A 16,373-nucleotide genomic window follows, 5' to 3' on the forward strand; every position below is an offset into this window, starting at 1 on the left:
GCGCAGCGAGCCCCACGAGGGGACGCGGATGCCTTCACAGGTATCCGTGTCCCCTCGCGGGCTTCACAGGTATCCGCGTCCCCTCGCCACGCTTCGGGCTCGGTGGCTCGCTGCTCATGTCCATAATTTCATTGAAAAATGACATTGCATCGCATCAGATCGCATGCGATCTCATGCAATCGCATGCGATGCGATTTTTCCGTATACGATGCCCATCGTGGGAGCCGTGATTCTACACAAGTACCAAAACTCTTAAGACTAAAATCATGCCGGCCTATAAAAGAGGTCGCAGTTTGTGCAATCTGCTGGTTAAAATCGATGTGACAGAGATGACAAAAAAGGCAGTCCCTGCACACTTTTTGACTTGTTCAACTGGGTGCTTTAAGTGTGTTGGCTGTGTTACGTGTAGTTCCATGACTGTGGGTAATACAGCCAGTCACCCACACACGGGACGTAAAATTCCAATTAGACATCCGGTAACTTGCACCACCCGGTTTGTGGTATACATTCTGTATTGCCCATGTGGCTTGTATTACGTAGGCAAGACAGAGGGTGACATTCTATGGGATGCGATTTGCGTTTTTTGGCGTTAATTAGACAAAAAAAATGGCGATATCGCATTTTCCCATCAAATCGCCAATTTAATGGGATGCGCAAAGGGTCTGAAATCGCATATTATGTGCGTTAAGGTATGCGGACCAAAAGTGCGAGATTAATTCGCATTTTTATCGCATCCAGATGTTTTCAAATAGAAAAGTATACAACTCGCTTATTTAATGCAATGCGCATTCGCAAATCGCACTTTTTAGGTGTCTAATTATCGCACTTATTTCAGACCAGGTTCTGTTTGGCGATTTGGGCCTGAACTCATTTTGGTCAAGTGCACACATGGTTAATTTCACCACAGGTGCCCTCATTTTCACTCACAAACACCCCTACATAAACCCCAACATCATTAAGGACACCTGTGAGGGTTTCAAACATGGAGATTTTGCAGACTATTTTGGAGTTGCTTATCTGTGATGTGGCCCATTTGGAGGAGCTGCGCAGGAGGGAGGAAGCTGCGCAACAGTTCCTGGTAGCCCCCCGACTACTGCGTACCCCACGTATGTATCGTGCTCGGCTGTATCTGGACTCCCTCACGGATCAAAAGGTTGTGGGGATGTTTAGGCTGAACCCCATTAACCTGTTGGACTTATATGAGCAGGTGAGAGATGATTTGGACCCTTTTGGGGGAGCCAACTATGCAGTGTCTGGGCAGCACAAATTAATGTGTGCCCTCTACTATTTGGCCACAGGCTCCACTCAGTCTGTGACCTCATGGGCCTTGGGGGTATCACAGGCCACTTTCTCTAAGCATTTTACTCAAGTGTTACTTGCTATAAAGAAGTTGTGGCGGACATACATCAGCAGCCGTTACTTTTCTGGTAAGCACATGTGCCCTGTACTCCAAAATGTACCTGTGTTGTAAGTGTACTCATAAACAAATTATTGACCAATACCATCTGTTTCCACCCACATTTAACCTAATACACAGTGCCCAACGGATGCACATGGTGGTGCTGACCTATCCCTTGCTGGTATCTAGCTTGTAAGTACATTTGATACATGTATGAATGAAGTTTGCAGTCAAACATGGCTCACTGGTGTTGTGGAACTACACGTGCCAGCATGCCCTGACACACTACAACCATTACAGTCCAAACCATGAGTGTCAGAGCCTGCTGGAATATGTAGATCCACAACCTTTGCCAGCCAAGGAGTTACCCCACACTACTTTAGTGCAATCCCATTGTCATATACCATTACAATATGTTAGAATTCACACATTAATTGGTTTTTAGAAAAAGACACAAACACAATGGTATGCGGTTAGATATTTTTACTTCTGTCTTCTTTTTAGAAGCAATCTGCATTTTGGCAGGTGAAAAATAACAACTGTGGGGGCATGTTACAAGATGTTTGGGATTTGACAAAATGAACAAACATATGTATCAGCTACCTTCTCCCAGCATCAGGCACCCCTACACCACTTCTAGACCCTGCACCAAGCCCACCACGGGTCCTAACACTCCGACGGGGTGGGGAAGTGGGGGAGCCACTTATTGGGGTGCTGGATACACTGCTGAGGGTTGATGCTGGGCCACCTCCCACATTGGCTTCCTGCTGCTGTATTTGGGCCTGCATAGCTAGTAAGGCATTGGTCTGCACTGTGCATGATTGGGTTAGTGCTGTGATACTTTGCGCCAGGCTGCCAATATGCCTATTCTGTTCCCTTATAGCAGCAGTTTGTTCTGCAAAACGGGTGTCAATGCTGTTAGCAATGCGCACATGAGTGCCTACACCTACCCGTACACTACGTGCAATTTTGCGTAACTGAAAGAAGGTGTCACGCATGTACCCCTGGATATTACCTATTTGGAGGCATTGGGAGGCCATGAATTCTAACTGTTTGTCCTTGAAATTAACCAAGGAGTTAGCTACTTGGGAAGCAGAAGCTGCTGTATGGGGTGTGTGGGTGGGTGGGGGTGGGTTGGGAGACACCCCACTTGGGGGAAGATCACTCTGTGACGAGGTCTGTATTTCTTCCTCTGCCGCAAAGGTGTCGACCGGATCAAGAATGATGTCCATTTCGTCTAACACCAGTATTGAAGAATCTGTTTGGTTGGACCCTAGTTGTATAGCACCTGTGGATACAGATGAAGAGGTAAGTACTGATGCATATATAGGCCACACTGTCGTCTATACTGTTTTACATAGGGCTAGAGATGCTGGACGCACATACCTAGGGGTGTTATGTACTTACACATGTACCCCGATACATCATGTAACATTGACATGAATAATATGTCACATGCCTAGCTCAGATGACATTCATTTCCGTTGCAATGTAGCAGCAGGAGATGAATGTAGTGTGAGCTATTGTTCATGTGACATGGGTGTGTGTACTGTATGTGTAATGGCGTTTTTTGGCATCATTTACCTGCTTCCACAGATTCTGCAGCAACGGGCCTTCTGGTCTTGGATGCGTGAGCACTTCGGGATGGACAATCTGTGCAAGGAAAGATGGGCAGGCATTATGGACCTTGCTATGGCTAAGCATTTTCTGCAAACATGCATTGAAATGACAATAATGGACAATACCCTTTGGATAAGGACTGCATTATTTCTTCACCACCTTTTTTTTTGTTTTTATTACTAAACTATTGTACACATGACAACTATTGGATAATCTGTGGTATGTAGGCATGGCAGCTAAACCACCAGTACACCTCTGGGTTTTTGGCCACATACACGTTAGGCTGCTAGAAAGAATGTTACAGTGTTAATCAATATGAGCAGTTGTGGAACTACAAGGCCCAGCATTATCAGCAATTTAAAAGTAGGAGCAGGCAATTTCTTGTGCATGAGCTTGCTGGGCTATGTAGTTCCACAGCAGCACTTTACTTAGCATAATAATACAAGTGAACATTACAGTTATAATACATTGGCATGTATGTTTAACATTGCATGGAGTCACACTTACCAGCTCTGGATGGCGTTTGCGGCCTATCGGAATCTGCCACGTGCATGCCAGGCAGGACCTCAGGGGGTACGATGCGCTTCAGCTTCACCTCATATGAATTGTAGCACACAGTGGTGGGGCTTCCTCCTCCAGTCTTGGTATCCTCCTCCAACTCCATGGCCATTTTATTTTTCAACTGCCTTTTGATGTCGTTAAATCTCTTTTTCACATTGCGGACCAGGCGCTTGTGCTGACTGACAGCGTTCACCGCCTGGGTGATGTCCTTCCACATAGCCCTTTTGCGCTGTGCAGTGGTCTTGTGGTGAGATTTGCCAAGCAAACGCTCAAACACTGGCAGGATAGCCCGGACAAGTGCTGCATTTTCCTCATATGAAAAGCGGACCTTTCGGCCACTTTTTGTGCGGCCAGCTTCCACCTCCTCCTCCTCATTTTCAACTCCAGCCATGTACCCCTCCTTCTCCATGCCAGTGTCTTCCTCCTCCTCACCACCATCTTCCTCCACCTCTGACATGTGGCCCTCCTGCAGCTGGTGTGGGGTATGGTCAAGGTCCTGGCTGTAGGATGGGGATGCCAGCGGATCCTCCACCTCCTCCTGCTGGGGCTGGACGCCCAGGGCCTGGTGTGGGGCTGCCCTTGCTGTGGCCATGCTGCCTGCCACACTGCTGGGTCTCCCACTTGGCTGGCTGCTGCCACTGCTCCCTCTGCCACTGCTTCCTCTGCCACTCCTCACTCTGCCACTGCTCCCTCTGCCACTCCTCACTCTGCCACCAACACCTCTTCCTGTACTCACACTGCCACTGCTCCTCTCCATGCTCCTTACTTCCTATCAAAGAGTGAAATGGCGCCAATGCCCCTTTATATAGGGGGTGTGATGCATAATGGAGGGGACACAGGTGGGCCAATAGGTTGTGGGGTTCTTACTCATGCGGAGACAGTTTTGTAAATCGCACTCCGGTTGGTCCAAAACTCGCACATGACCGGCGGAAGAACTCACACTTTTTTGTTACTTAAAATCGCACCACTTCGCCGCAAATCGCACCTCTTTGCACTTTTCAGCCTCCAATGCGCATCACATTAATTATGCGAATTTTGACTGAAAAGTGCGATTTGAAAAAGTGCGAATAGCGGCGATGTGGTGCGCTAAAAAAACATGCGCATTTATCTCAAAGCATAGAATGTCACCCTATGTGTCAATTCAGGGAAAGGATGGCCAACCATCGCATGGCCATAAGAAATACCCTTAGTTCAGGAAACAGTGATCAGCCAGTGGCAAGACACTGTGGGTGAGATTTAATAGAATGAGAGTTTCAGAAAGTGAGAGATTTGGTGAGAAATCTCCAGTTTTTTTAATCAGGTCTTCAGCATTTTTTGTAACTGTGTAGTTTTTTATAGGAATACCAGTATAAAGAGGTATTGATAATAATGGTCATTTCTGAACTACCACGATAGGTTAAATGCATATAAATAAAATAATAAGTCATTTAAAAAAATACATATTCAGATTTCATATATAATATTCACAAAAATAAGTTTTAGATTAAGGGATAGTATGCACTTTAAGGACATTTATTAGGATTAATAATATTTTTCAATATAAACCCAATATAACTTATTCAGGTGCTTAGTGTAGTATTTTTAATTTTTAAATATTTTTTTGTAATCATTTTTGTATATATTATTCACGATTGTTTTTCACTGCTGTATTATATATTTGTATATGTATCATATATTTTGTTCTTCATTCGTTATATTGACGATCTCCTGCTGATCTGGACAGGTCCCAAGCAGGAACTCATCAGTCTCATTGATAAAGTAAATTTGGTAGATTCCACCATAAAATTTACTTATGAAATTAGCGATACTACAGTCCATTATTTGGACGTTCAAATTTCTTTGGTCCAGGGCGCTATTAAAACCTGCCTGTACAAAAAACCGACAGACAGGAACACGATTCTACACCACTCAAGTCAACATCCCATGTCGACCAAAAAAGGTCTCCCCATGTCGCAGTTCCTGAGAGCGCACAGGATCTGTGACAATTTAGTAGACACTGAACGAGAAATTGATCTCATGATCAACAAGTTCCTCGTAAGAGGATACAAAAAATCAGAATTAATAGCAGCCAAGGATAAAGTATTAAAAACACCAAGAAATTCAGCATTGTATCCCAAAAACAAAAACCAAGCCGCCTGTCCAGGAATGGAACGCATTCCTTTTGTACAAAAATATTGCCCAGCCAGCCCTGACATTGTTAAAATGACCCGTGATATGTGGCCATTAGTACAGAAAGACCCCTCCAATAAGGGCTTTAGTCGCAGAACAATCTTACCCAGTTTCCAACGACAACGCAATCTTAAAGATTGGTTGGTCAGAAATGATGTATCTAACCATCAGAAAAAAATCAACAGTAACTTCCTTACTAAAAAACCAGGATGTTACAGGTGCATCAATTGCACGACCTGTCGTTTTCTAGAAACAGGTAGCTACATCTCTCATCCCCATTCAGGGGAAAAAATCCCCATCAAACATGTATTAACCTGTACTAGTACCTACGTTGTGTACACCATAAAATGTCCGTGTGGTCTCCTCTATGTGGGGAAGACCACTAGACAATTTAAGGAAAGAATGGCGACACACAGGTCGACCATAAGGCAATCCTTGGAGGGCAAAAAAGTACTCAGTGAGCAACCCGTCCCCCGACACTTTAGAGAAAATAGCCACAGTTTGGCTACATTAGGATATAAAATTATCGATCAAGTTCCATCAAAAGTCAGGGGGGGAGACCGGGGTAAACAGTTACTCCAACTTGAAACCAGATGGATAAACCGTCTCAACACGGTGCATCCCCTGGGTTTAAATGAATATTGCAGTTTTTCTTGTTTCTTATAAAATGCCCTGTAAAATTATCGTGCATATTTTGGTCATAGTCTGACAGCATTCAGGTTCAATTATGAATTTATTTATAACCTGTTCCATGTATTTTTCATGTATTATGCATATTATTGTCACAGTTTGACAGCGTCCAGGTTCAATGATCAATTCAGTTATAACCTGTTCCATGTATACGTTATGATCTGCACCATACAGCGCATAGATGTTCTGAGCGGACTTTCATTGTAGATATCTTTTACAATTATGTGTTTTCTCACTTTTGTTTACAGGGGTTGCCAGGTTACCTTTCCGACAGTCCGTGCGCTCCGGCTGGAGCGCGTCGCAGAGCAGTGACGTCAGTCATGACCGGATGGAGGACGGCAGCCGGCAATCTCGCAGCACGGTGATGGGGGGTTATTTAGGTGAGTCAATGTATTTCTATTTTGTGAGCCTGAGGACGTGCAATAAAGCACGAAACGTTGCTTAAACTTTAAGACCACTGTGTCTGTGTATTGTTTTACCGTTGCTGAAAGACCTGCGAGTGCTGACACCCTGCTGCATTGCTACACATTGGAGGTTTCTCCCTGTTCAGCACCCGGGCAAGCTGACTGCTACGAGCACAGTTGGAGTGCCAATACCCACAAGTGTATATATATATATATATATATACACATTTAACACATATGCTTTATAGCCTTAATAATCTGCACTATTGCACTTTATAATGTACATGTATGTGTTTAATCTATTATGACCCCATAGCAACTACATTTAGTGGTCACGTGGCGGCGCTGGGCTTCCTGAGTCAAGCCGCAGACGGAGGCGCATTGGGATGATGTCAGGGGAGGACGGAGATACCTCGGCTGGCGTCACCTACGTCACCAGAAGCGTGTGGACAATGGAGGCTAGGCGCAGCCATTAATGGCCACAGGTGAAGGTAACTAATGTGGGATGTGTTTTGTGAGGGGTGGGACTTTCCAGTGGGTATATTTTGTTGTGTGATTCACTTTGTTACTGATCCCTGAGGATGAGCCACAGTTCAAAACATGTAGGATGACCAGTTCGTACTAAAAATGCACGTTTTGCTTTATGGAAATCCGTGAGTGCCGCCTTATTGCTTACTTTTATATATATATATATATATATATATATATATATATATATATATATATATATATATAGACAATGGGTTAACCTCAGTAGTGCGCTAATCCTAATAAAAAACAGCAGCTCCTCCGATAAGGTTCTCCTGTTAGTGAGAACCAGGGGTGTACAATGATACAAAAGGGGAGTTATCGGAGTGCGCTATAATGAGCACCACCTAGCCAGTTCACAATTAGTCCATTTCACTGGTATTCTTATCAGAAATTAAATAGTTCTTTCATCCGTTTTTCAAATAAGAAGGATACTCCTTTTAGGATAAGTGATCCTTTATTCATAAAACCCAATGCGTTTCGTCGCACAGGACTTCGTCAGGAGTATAGCAAAAAGGTTTTTATAAAAATCTTAACAAGATTGATATAAGGAGAGTGTCTTCGCACTGTATAAAATCTCAGGTTTTTAATTCCCGGATAAACGGTTATCCCTTCAGAGGGATTTGTTTAGAAATGGCAGGTCTTTTTTAGATTAAAGTGGCCATGACCTTAAAGGTCTGTGCATAAGCTCCACCCACTTAGGGCCAAATGGGATACAATAATCAAATCCACCTCGAACTTCGCCTCAATGGATGGCGAACCAGGTAAAGTTGATGATAGATTGGGATAAGAGTAGAGCTACTTGCAGAAATGTATAATGTCTTCCCAAAACAACAATCTCATCATGTGCATGTGTAGCCAGCTTCCTGAGCCAGCTGAGATTGGCTCAGGAAGCTGGCTACACATGCACAGGCCCTCACACGTGCAGACTGGCGTCCACCCGACAGTTACACTGAGAGGTGTTTGTCTATGATGTGTTCACTGATGGCTGTCTGCATGTCTTGAAAAAGGCTCAAATTGGAGCCGATACGTTGACCTAAGATGTGGCAGCGTGTTTAATAAAGAAGCATATGAAAAACTCATTTATAGTCTGGAGAGTGGCCTCATACGTCACTGTACCCACGTGTATATATATATATATATACCAAACAAAATCTCTGGAATTGCGCTATAAATAGATTTTCGGTCGCCTGTAACACTAGGTCTTCTACTAGTAAGACCTTCACAATCCAAATAACCCCACAATAGTGTTATATGGGCCCTTAACTACTTTAAACAATAGGGTTTATTCCTGTCTTACCCTTGACCAATTTATACACAATAGAAATTTTCCATTATACATAAAACATTTATTTTTACAAGCATGAAAAACAATAAAACAAACTTTTCGCAGTTATTCTTATCTTTGGTAATGTTATTCTTTGATTATAGATGTTATCTAGTTACCGACGCGTTTCGTCTCATCAGGAGACTTCATCAGGGGTATGCCGATAGTTTTGTTACAATCTAAAAGGAAAGACATTATTATACATTTACAATTCTCAATTTACAATAATAATTTACACAATAAAAGTATATATAAAAAAATAATTAAATAAATGGATGAAATAGAGATCGAATGGACAGATGGAAAAGGGATCAGGGATAATCATTTAAGGAATTTCTTTGAAAATATGTTTATAGGAGTAATTAATCCTAGAATCTGATTTTATTCTTTCTTTTTGAGAGACAAGAATATTTCTATGTTGAAATGGATATTGGTTATTACAGCGAAGGAGATTGCGGAGAAGACAATAAGTTGATATCGTACCTTAGATTAACTTTATGGTGGTATAGATTGAATAAGCCTTCACACCAGAAGATTTTTTGATGGATTGATTAATTAGTTTTGTCTAAACAAATAGTAAAGCAAAATGTCATTATTAAATCTGATTAACTTAACATAAACGTAAATAAATAAATATATATATATACAGGTCGAGTATCCCGTATCCGAATATCCGTTATCCGAATTATTCCGAAATACGGACATTCCAGAAAGTGAAAAAAAAATTTTTTTTTGCTAAAAACTCACTGGGGACATTTGTAACAGCATCACTGGGGACATGATATGTAACTGGCACTATATATGTGCAAGACAATGATTGCTTGGCATTCAAATTCAGTGCTGAGATAGTACACACATTTTGTTTCACGTTTTGAAACCTTGTTTTTTGAATAAATAAAACATATTTGTGTGTATTTTATGTGGTAATAAAATATATTTGTGTGTATATTATGTGTTTATACAGCATAAATGCAAGATGCTTCAAAATACATCATTGAAATATTAAAATATTCCGAAATACGGAATAATCCGTTATCCAAAATTCTCCTGGTCCCGAGCATTTTGGATACGGGATACTCAACCTGTATATATATATAAATTGGCTTGCAATGCCCGGCACTCAAGGTACACAGTGACAGTACCTACCGTTGTGGGTGTCCTTCATTTATTGGATCAGTTGTTATTGAAAGAGTGCCTGTGCATGTTGTTTCTATATATATATATATATATATATATATATATATATATATATAGGGGTAAATAATTGGCGTCACTCCGAGGACTTTCAATGAAGAAAAAATTTTTCATTTCACTGCGTCCTGCAGCTTTATCACCTTTGATAAAGCTGCAGGACGCAGTGAAACGCGTTAGGTGATTGCCCCCCACCTCTGGACACCACTGTGACAATTTCGACAGATTTGGACATTACTTTTGTTGCTCATTCCAACTGGCATCTCTAATTGGCGGACACCGTGCTCATCAAACCCCTGGTTAACAACATCTACACCAGTGTGGACTGCTACCTGGCACGGAAGCCACTTCCCTATTCCATCATTTAAAACACTACCTGGGTGAAATCGCTCCAGACAACCTTGATGATTGAGACTAACCTACCAGTCTCTCACTCCAACTACAAAAGGTCTGGTTAACATCAAGCGGTAACCTCCAGCGGCATCTAACATCTCCGCAAACATCGAGAGGATCCCCAGTACCACCTTAATTCAAGGGACCCACCATTCACTGTCGGTAACGTGCACTTACCCATTATTTCTCCAAGTGTCGACACAGTCCACTCTTTTGTGTCCATTGAGGCGGGACTTTTTTTGTTCAAGTTTATTTATACTTTTTACATTCATTCCAATTTACTTTTATCTCCCCCCCTTCATCTATTATGTCATTATAAATTGATTTTATGTATGTATTGTATTTACATGTGTTTTTAAAGAAACAGTAAAAATTGTTATACCTTTTTAAATTTCTGGTATTATTTCATTGATTTGAGCGCTGCTTGACTCACCTAGTGTGAGTCTTTCTGTTTTTTATGTATTCTCGAGTGAGGAGTGACTACCCCCACAATCAAGCAGCTGCTCTACTCAGAGAACCAGCTCATTGCAAGGCGCCTGACTATTCCTAGTGAATAACATTTCTTTTTCCCCATGTTGGAGACCACTCCTAACAAAGTAATATATATATATATATATGACTGGAACAAACAAACATTGGCACTCAAATGGATTTTTCTTAGAAGTGTATTAGGTCACAAACCGAAAACCAACGTTTCGGGGCTGGCAGGCCCCTTTGTCAAGGTGTGGGTGAGAAAAAAATATTATTAATTGTGTAATTAGCATGAATCCACCACCGCACCGCTCGCTATGGGAGTGACGCTCTCACGGTATAAAGGTATGTTTTGTATCACTGCTCATTGTTGGATGTTTGGTCTCAGATAAAGGAGTGACATCCGAAACGTCGACCAGACGCCCCCTTGTGTGGTGTCTTCTTTTGAGCCTAAATCCGTTTGAGTGCAGTGTCTCCTACCCCCGTCTACTTACCTTCTCGACACAGCACCTCGGTCATTGTCTCCATTGTTCTTTCCTGGAGTGCCGGTTAACCCCCCTCTATATATATATATATATATATATATATATATATATATATATATATATATATATATATATATATATATATATATATATATATAGTAGATTTATTTACTCAATCATCTGCAAAGTGCCAAATTGCCCAACTGATTGCTGATGTATGGGGACCTTAAATGTGCCTTATTATTTCTTCATTTAATGTAACAATGTGCCTGTTCTCTATATTCACCAGTGCTCGTTGCTGTGAAGCAGTTGGATATGACACAACATGCACAAGTGTGCCAGTGGAGCAGACAGGATGAGTTTTCCTCTAGAACACCTTCCATACTCTGTTTCTGTGTCAGCTCAGCTGTCAGCTCTAAGTTCAGTTAGGGAAGGTGAATCAGTTTTTTATCACCCACATCTGGGATATCCCATATCCATTAAACATCCTGTATCCTACATGTCTACCCACGTAGTCTATCTCATCACATGCCCGTGTGGCATGGGCTACGTGGGTAAAACCATCAGAACGTTTCGCGAGCGCATTGCCATCCATCGCTCTGCGATCAAATCGGCTCTTAACAACAAAGAGAACGATCAGCCTGTTGCTAGGCACTTCGTCAGCGCTAAACATTCACTCGCATGCCTCAAGTATGTGATTATCGACCATGTTCCATTTGACATCAGGGGCGGAGATAGGGGCAAAAAATTGCTCCAGCTAGAGACATACTGGATTTTCAAATTAGACACCATGAGACCTAAGGGTCTAAATGAACAGTTGTCCTTCAATATGTTCCTTTAGCATTTCCCACAGTCTTTATACCGCGTGTCTTTATGTATGTGTGTCTGCATTTACGTTGTTTTTTCACTGGTTGCTTTTGTTTATGTTTTTGCTTATGTTTTGTCATTACAGTGCCCCCATTGGCTGGCGGTCTCGGCGTGCTGGTTGCCGAGCAACACAGAAGCTCCGGGGAGACGCCGACGTCATGACGCCGCAACGCAGGGTGAGAGGTCAGGCGGCACCCGGAAGCGGCGTGTAATTAGCATGAATCCACCACCGCACCGCTCGCTATGGGAGTGACGCTCTCACGGTATAAAGGTATGTTTTGTATCACTGCTCATTGTTGGATATTTGGTCTCAGATAAAGGAGTGAAATCCGAAACGTCGACCAGACGCCCCCTTGTGTGGTGTCTTCTTTTGAGCCTAAATCCGTTTGAGTGCAGTGTCTCCTACCCCCGTCTACTTACCTTCTCGACACAGCACCTCGGTCATTGTCTCCATTGTTCTTTCCTGGAGTGCCGGTTAACCCCCCCTCTGCATTTGGGTGGATGGACCTTTGCTGTTTGTTCGCCTATACTGACGCACCCGGAAGCCATCTTGGATGGTACATACCGTGACTAACTTATCCTTCAAGCAAGTGCCACCGTTATTTACCCTAGCTATAGGGACATACAGTATAACGGCTGTGATTTTACACATTGTGGACATTGTGCTTATCGACGTTCCGCTGGTAATTCAGTCTGTTGGGTGCTATTACATCATGGCGCTCCGAGGAGTACCGCCAGAAGGTGACGGCTGTGACTTCACTATGTTTCCATTGGGTGAGAGACTACGGTTTTCCAATGATGAATCGACCTCAGTTCTATTTACTGAACGCCTGGTTGAAACCGAAGAAACCCCCACTACGGAAGATATCTATAATCACCTTGTCAAACTCAAGAAGAGAGAGATCGAATATAAGATGCATGGCATCACCCTCTCGGAATATTATCGAGAAAAAAAGATTCCGAGAGGCTTTAGAATTAAAAACATTCCCACTATCGGCCGCTACAACAGCGACTTTTGCCGCCGCTGGGTGGCTGTGCTTAACAACTGCTCCTTTGATCTGATGACTCTGGTCATTGAAGAGTCAGTAAGGGAGATGGCTGTAGCGCAGCAGCGGATTGATGAATATGAAAAAATCCACATTGCCACCCTGTCGCAAGACAAAGAAGGTGACTGGCTTTCAAAAGTGTCACAGATGATTGCCACTTTTAAAAAAGAATTAGTGGCTTTCAAGCGCAATAAATTCGATAAGGTCAACAGAGACTATTTGGAACACCATGTGTATGTATGGACCACAGGCTCCACTAAGAATTTCAGGAGAGGTGCTCGCATCAGGAACCAAGGTCGACGCAGAGACGGCGACACAGCTTCCAGCGGGGGCTCCACCAGCTCTAACAGTGAATTGGGTCAATCGTCAAAAAACGAACAGCGCCGCCCGGGAGGTGTCCGAACCAGGGCAGGCGCCAAAGGCAAGGACGACCCCAACGCCGTGGTGGGCAGGGGAAGAGGAATCAAGCAAAGGGGGAGATCAAAGAGAACCTAATCTTCAACTTAACCGACAAAGTACTGAGTGAGGCTGAGGTCCGGGTATTGAGTCGGGGACTCTCTTTCGTCCCTACCCAGAAGTGTGATGACTTCCGATGGAAGACTGACCTATATCGCCTCCAGAGGAATCTGAAGTTGAAAGACTTCTTCAGCAAACAGCCGGAGAAGGTAACCATAGCTCCTCCATCTCAGTTTGATCCCTTCAAACCCAAATCGAAATTCGATCCACCCTCTACCAATACGGCGATACAGAGCTTTATTAAAGTCCTGGATGTCCAGGTACAATCCACCGCTGCCCAGATACCAGCACATTCCAATCTTTCTCGGTAAGAATGGAAAGCCCTGAAAAATCTTAAATCCTACTCTGATGTGATGATCCTTCCCGCCGACAAAGGTGGGGGGATAGTCTTATGGGACATTGAGGCATATAAAAAGGAGGTATACTCCCAGCTCCTAGACCCGTCTACCTATGATCGACTGCCAGCGGATCCTACTGTCCGCTATAAAAAAGAGCTGGATGCGATCTTGACAGATGCAGTCAAACAAGACTGGATCCCTTCTTCTACAAAAGAATTCCTCACTACTCCATTCCCTAAGACCCCCATCATCTACTGCCTGCCTAAGGTTCACAAGCATCCGACATGTCCGCCTGGCAGGCCGATTATTGCCGCCCGCGACTCCCTATTTAGCTCTGTGTCGACCTTTCTGGACCACTTCTTGCAGCCGTGTGTACAGAAACTCCCTACTTACTTGCAAGACACTACCGACCTCCTCAACAAACTGAATGAGTTTGGAGCTTCTATCCCGAATATGTGGTTGTGTTCGCTGGATATTAGCAGCTTGTACACAAGCATCCCACATAGTGCAGGGTTGCAGGCCGTAACCAACTTACTTGATTCAGATTCCAACTATACTGGCCCGCCCACCCAACTTTTCACTAAACTCCTGGAACTCACCCTCAAGAGGAACTTTTTCCTGTTTAATGGTGAGATTTTCCAGCAGCGAACGGGGTGTGCGATGGGCTCTCCCGTCGCACCCTCGTTCGCGAACATCTTCATGCATGCCATTGAGCAAGAGTGCTTTCTACAATCCTCATATGCCGACTACATTAAATTTTACGTTCGCTATATAGATGACGTGCTTGTTTTCTGGACTGGCTCACATGATTCATTTGTTCAAATGATGTTGGACATTAACGCTCGGGACTGCCCTATCAAATTTACATATAACCTTAGCCAGACATCAATACAGTACCTGGACGTCTGTATCACCATTCTGGATGGTATGCTCATCACATCCATCTACTCTAAGCCCACCGACCGCAATACCCTCTTGAGTGCCGGGAGTCATCACCCCAGGGCACTCAAGAGAGGTTTGCCTTATTCACAGCTCCTCAGGGTGAAGAGGATCACCAACGATCAAAATCGTCTTGTGAGTGATTTAGATGCCATGACAAAAAAATTTGAAGACAGGGGTTACTCCTCCTCTGCCCTGGCCAAAGCCAGAGTGAAGGTTGATAATATCCCTCGCTGTGATCTTCTAAAGAAATCCAACAAGCAGACTAACCTGATTGATCGCATCGGTTGGGTCCGTGATTACAACCACGCTGATACTGCCATCACTAAACTGTCCAGACAACTGTGGCCTGTCATTCAGAGTGACAAGGACCTTAAAAAATTGAAAAACTCCTCTTTGATGTCTTGCTACAAACGAGGTCGTAACCTCAGAGACTGGGTGGACAACACTGACGTTGCTAAACGACACAGCTCCAATGTACAGATGAAACCTGGTGGGTGCTATCGATGTGTTGGCTGTACCACTTGCAGCGGTTTGACCAACACCAGAGTTTTTTATCACCCACATCTGGGATTTCCCATATCCATTAAACATCCTGTATCCTGCATGTCTACCCACGTAGTCTATCTCATCACATGCCCGTGTGGCATGGGCTACGTGGGTAAAACCATCAGAACGTTTCGCGAGCGCATTGCCATCCATCGCTCTGCGATCAAATCGGCTCTTAACAACAAAGAGAACGATCAGCCTGTTGCTAGGCACTTCGTCAGCGCTAAACATTCACTCGCATGCCTCAAGTATGTGATTATCGACCATGTTCCATTTGACATCAGGGGCGGGGATAGGGGCAAAAAATTGCTCCAGCTAGAGACATACTGGATTTTCAAATTAGACACCATGAGACCTAAGGGTCTAAATGAACAGTTGTCCTTCAATATGTTCCTTTAGCATTTCCCACAGTCTTTATACCGCGTGTCTTTATGTATGTGTGTCTGCATTTACGTTGTTTTTTCACTGGTTGCTTTTGTTTATGTTTTTGCTTATGTTTTGTCATTACAGTGCCCCCATTGGCTGGCGGTCTCGGCGTGCTGGTTGCCGAGCAACACAGAAGCTCCGGGGAGACGCCGACGTCATGACGCCGCAACGCAGGGTGAGAGGTCAGGCGGCACCCGGAAGCGGCGTGTAATTAGCATGAATCCACCACCGCACCGCTCGCTATGGGAGTGACGCTCTCACGGTATAAAGGTATGTTTTGTATCACTGCTCATTGTTGGATATTTGGTCTCAGATAAAGGAGTGACATCCGAAACGTCGACCAGACGCCCCCTTGTGTGGTGTCTTCTTTTGAGCCTAAATCCGTTTGAGTGCAGTGTCTCCTACCCCCGTCTACTTACCTTCTCGACACAGCACCTCGGTCATTGTCTCCATT

Source organism: Crinia signifera, chromosome 2, assembly GCF_055691185.1.
Source record: "Crinia signifera chromosome 2, ASM5569118v1, whole genome shotgun sequence".
Classification (NCBI taxonomy): domain Eukaryota; kingdom Metazoa; phylum Chordata; class Amphibia; order Anura; family Myobatrachidae; genus Crinia; species Crinia signifera.